Here is a 5492-nt window from a genome sequence, read left to right on the forward strand (position 1 = left end):
ATACTCCATTTTAATGACAATTCTTAAATGTGAATGGAAAATTATTTTGGATAGGGATGACGTTTGTGAAAGTAAAAGGTGGAAAACTGGTGGCGGGTACTTTTTGGTTCGAGTTAATAGTTTGTCGCGTCATATTTTGGTCTCGTGTTAGAAAATGATAGTCCGTGAACCAAACTTTATTTTTTGGGTTTTTTTTTTTTTTTGGTAATGACTACAAAAAACTAGACTGCTTTTCTAGCCTTGGAGGCTAAAAAATGAGCCCTAGCAACAACAGACCTAGGAACTTTAGAACAACAGAAATAATCAAAGCTATAAATAGGGGAAAGGATATCTTTTGAAATCGAGACCACTTCCATTCTAGCAGATGTCGGGTTTTTCAAAATATGAATCACTTCCATGCAGTCCGTTTGGACTTCAACTCTCGTGTCTAAGCATGCCACCTCTTGAAGTGCCAGCCATATAGCAGTCAATTCTGCATGAATCGGAGATAAGGCTCTAATGGTTTGTTGTCCTTCACGATCCACGCCCGAAGGTGTGCCAATCACCCATCCTGCTCCTGCATGTGAGCGTGCCATATCTGTAACCTTGCCGAAGTTTTTCCAAGCTCCATCTGTGATGACTATCGTTGGTTGAGGGCCCGTCGCTGTTCCATAATTCCAGAAAGGGTCCTCTACCCTTCCCGTTGAAGGAAATAATGCCCTTGGTCCAAGTATGCATTCTATGTTAAGTCTAATAAATGTGGTTCAGTATTAATTAACAAGTTAATAATTCAATGAGATCAAGTGAGCTGAATGCCTAGCTAGAGGCCGCTTCAGTTCAAGTGGAATTAATGGTATTAATCCACAGCTTACTCTTGACTGAACCCGTAGGGTCACACAAATAGTACGTAAACGGATCAAGTATTTAATGGCATTAAATACTCCATCTATGGATATTCGGAATCGACGGATCTTGGTTTCAGTGGGAGCTGAGATCGTCACAGGCAAGAAATGAATACTCCGGAATCGATGATATTGCCGGAAACGGAAATATGGATCGTATCGGAAATATAAATATTATCCAAGTCGTAGATGTTGCCGGAAACGGAAACATGGTACGTACCGAAAATATTATCGGAAATGGAAATATTGCCGGAATCGGAAATATTGCCGGAAACGGAAATATTGTCGGAATCGGAAATATTATCGGAATCGGAAAATAATTCTGGAAACGGAAATATTAAATATTTGTTCGAAACGGAAATTAATTCCGGAATCGGAAATATTAAATGTTGTTCGTATCGGAAATGAATTCCAGAATTGGGAATTTAATCGGAAGCGTATCGTACGAATTAGCATCGGACGAGGCCCGCTAGACGAAGGCCCAGCACGAAGCCAGGCCATCGCCCAGCGAGCTGCACGCAACAACGCACGCCTCGACCAGGCCCAGCGCAAGGCCAGGCCCAGCCAAGGGCGCGCGCGCGCGCAGCACCGCACATGGGTTGTGCGCTTGTCGTGGGCCGCAAGGCCTGCGCGTGTGCACGGCTTGTACGATGCGTGTGCGGGAAATCCTAATCCTATTAGAATTCGTGCGAAGATTAAAATCCTAATGCTATTAGATTTGCTTTGTTATTTAGAGTCCTAATAAAGTTCTAATTAACAAATCCACATCCTAATAGGATTACAATTCCTTTTCCATACCTCTATAAATAAGGGCCTAGGGTCATTATTTGTACAGACGATTCAAGTATTCAAAGTGATTTTTGAGAGCAAAAATTCAGTCATATAATTGCCTACAATAGCCGAAAATTCTAAGTACCTTAAGGGCGATTCTAGTTGGTCAAGCTTAAGGCGGATCCGGACGTGCTGTGGACTATCTTCGGAGGGACGACATTTGGAGTCCTAAAGACTTGTTCTTGTTCTGTTCGGGCGCAGCTAGGGAAGGCACGCAACAAAGTGTATGCATCTAAACTATGCTAAATGATTATGTGTAAATAATATGCTTTCCTGGCTTTATGGTTTTTCCGCATGATTTATGAATTGTCATATGTATCATAACCTAACAGTGGTATCACGAGCCTCTTATTATTTTCATAATCTAAATTGAATGAACATGGTTAAATATTACAAATTTGCAAGAATTAAAAGGGGTGATTAATTTTCGTAATTGTTAATTAATTGCAAATTGCGTTTATTTAATTATACGTACGCAGTTTTTCGGCAGTTTCTTCGTTACTCATCCAAATCGAGTGATTTTTGTGTCAATTCCGCATGTAAAAGGCATTCTAAAATTTTGACAAAAATATTTTTTTCGGCCGAACCCAGAATTCTCAAATTCGAAGCCTAACTATGACTTTTCGGAGGTTTTAATTTTTCAAATGCAAAATTTCGTAAATTTAAGATGTTAAATTAAATATTTGCGATTCTTGTTGATAAATCTTGAATTTTTGATTGACCTACTGTATATGTTTAACAAGTTTTAATGCCTAGCCTTGTTAATTATGCAATCTAATTTGTAATTATGATTAATTTGTTGAAAATTGGAATAATTTAGAATTAATTTGATTTTCATAATTAGTTATAATTTAATTAGATACCTATGATTAAAAACCACCATAAAAATTGTAAATTTATGTTAAATTTTAAATTTTTATGACCTAGACTTGGATCCATGTTAATCGGAAATCAATTAAATAATAAATTTTCGATTTTTCGCCCTAAAATTATGAAATTAATATTATTTATTAATTTGTCATTAATTTTGAATATAAATTTTTAATTTTTATGCGACTCGCTCATATAATTTGCACGCACAAAGCAATGGACGCTACGTGTTACCCTTAAGGGGTGTTGTATAGTGCGGGCATGCGACGACGAGCAAGGGAGCTCGTCGCCCATGCGGTACGAATGCAGCGAGCAAGGGCATGGTGCACGAGCACAAGGCAGCAGCCCTGCCTTGTGTCGTGGGCTGTGAGCAATGGGCGTGTGGGCAGGGGCGAGAGCAAGGCACGAGCAGTCGCGTGTGGGCAGCAAGCGTGCTGCGCCACAGCGCTCACTGCCTCGCGCAAGCATGCGGAGCCTCGCGCGCAGTGAGCGCAAGCTCGCGTGCCACGAGCGCTACGCACAGCGTCGATGGCTCGCGCGCAGCGAGCGCCAGCTCGCATACTGCTGCCTCGTGCGATGAGCGCAAGCTCGCGTGCGGGAAAGGCAGGCGCGCAGCGAGCGATGGCTCGCGTGCATCGAGCGCTGGCGCACGCAGCGAGCACCAGCTCGCGTGTTCGATTGATGCCTTGCGATGGTGAGCAGCAGCGATGCGACGCAGCGCATGGGCTGCGCGCACATGGCCAGCGATGGCTGTGTGCGTGTGGCCCATGGGCGTGCGTTGCGTGGGATTGTTGCGTTGCGATTAGATCGTTTTGAAATTTTAATTTGAAATTTTTAGTTTACGTAATTTTAATTAATTTTAAAATTTATAATTTAAATTATTTTCTTGAATTTTAATTTTGAATATTGTAATTATAATAAATTTTATTTATTCTAATTATTTTACTAAAATTAAAATCATGAATTAATTTAAATACGACTGAAATTAAATTAAATTTATGGATTCAATTGTAAATTTATATGAGCTTTAAATTTTATTTAAATTTGTATGTTTCCGGTTAGACTAGAAATACATTTTTATGTTTAAAATTAGTAAAGCATATGAATTTATTGGTTTAAGTGGGAGCCCTTTTTAGTCATAAACTCTTGATTAGGTCTACAAATCCTTAAGGTTAAAACAACTTGAGTAGAATTAATAAGGACTGAATAATTTGTAGATTATTGGTGCCCTTGATTAATTGCTGCAAATGTTTATGTGATGCATAATGTGTTTTACTAACCAGCTATGTGGGCCATTCATGATAATGAATGGGTGAATGGTATATATTGTATATGTACTGTTTTGCAGGTTATGAAGTGACTAGTATGGCCCAAATGGGATAGAAAATATGGTTTGCGTACCATTAATTTGAATGTAATTGGTCTAAAGTACCAAAGTTGTTTTTCAATTCAAATATGGTCTGCGTACCATCAAATAGTTGTAATTAGTTTTAATTATAGCTTATCCTATTTGAAGAAAATGGTGCCTCCCACGGAGATTTTCAAGACGGACTTTGAAGTTAAAGCTTCAAGATGAAGTCGGGCCATACTAGATCACATTTATCTTATGCATGTTTTAAGTTATTTATTGCTTTTAAATATGTCTTAAAATGCATGAGATCAAAAGCTTGATTATGTTGCATGATTAAGGATTTTAGTTCACTTAAAATCTAACCAACATAGTAAGAGCCTTAAGTTCCAAACTTAAAAATTGAGTTAAAAGGTGCCATGCCAAAATATACACTTGCTTGGATATCCTTTACATCAATCTAGTAATAGTTTTCGCTCAGCGAGGTGTTACTTATTGGTCCTAAAGGGGAAAGGTACACAAATAATTGTGAGTACATGTTAGTTTTGGTGAAACTAAACGATATAAGTAAGGAGTCCTTTTATGTCGTGGCAAAATCGATAGGTTTACCTAATAAGTTCTTAGACGTACCTATCAACCAAGAATAGTTTCTAGACTATTAGCAAAAGGCTTTTGCTTACCTAAGATGTTTTAGGATTAAGTCGACAAACTGTGCTTAGTTCTTCAATGATTTTAGGATCTTGGAATCATTTTATTCACACCTGCCGGAACACATAACTTGAATAAAATGCTTAATGAACATTGAATTATGCATGTATGCTAGAATTTAAGTTTATTAAGAGAAACTGTGAATGGTTATTCATTTGTTTATTCTTTTCAATTGTAGTTTTAAATATGGAAAACAACAATTCATTCAAGATCCGATCAATTCTCGAAAAGGAGAAGTTGAGCGGGAAAAACTTCCTTGACTGGCAAAGGAACTTGCAAATAGTTCTTATGCAGGAAGGAAAGGAGTATGTCCTAGAAGAGGCGATGCCCGAAGCCGCAGGCGACGGGGTCACTCAGGCAGCCCTCAATCGTTGGATTGATGCCAACAAGGATGTGAAATGTCTAATGCTCGCCACCATGAGTGCAGATCTGAAGAAAACGTTCATCAACTCAGATGCTTTCACAATCATCAGTGAGTTGAAGAACATGTTCCAAGATCTGGCTCGAGTCGAAAGATTCGAGACTCATAGGCAAGCTTAAGAAAGGCGAGCCCGTAAGTCCACATGTTCTCAAAATGATTGGACTCATTGAGAATATGAGTCGGCTGGATCAGCAATTTTCTCAGGAAATGGCTATAGACACCATCCTCCATTCTCTTCATAGCGGGTATGATCAGTTCAAACTGAACTACAGTATGAATAGTCTGGACAAAACGCTCACTGAGCTTCACGGTATGCTGAAGACCGCTGAAAAGACGCTCAAAAGGGATAAGCAGGATGTGCTTATGGTGCGTGGGGGCAAGTTCAAGAAATATGGAAAGAAGAGGAATGCTAAGAAAGGTGGCAACAAGGGCA

The sequence above is a fragment of the Spinacia oleracea genome, chromosome 2 (assembly GCF_020520425.1).
Source record: "Spinacia oleracea cultivar Varoflay chromosome 2, BTI_SOV_V1, whole genome shotgun sequence".
NCBI lineage: Eukaryota > Viridiplantae > Streptophyta > Magnoliopsida > Caryophyllales > Amaranthaceae > Spinacia > Spinacia oleracea.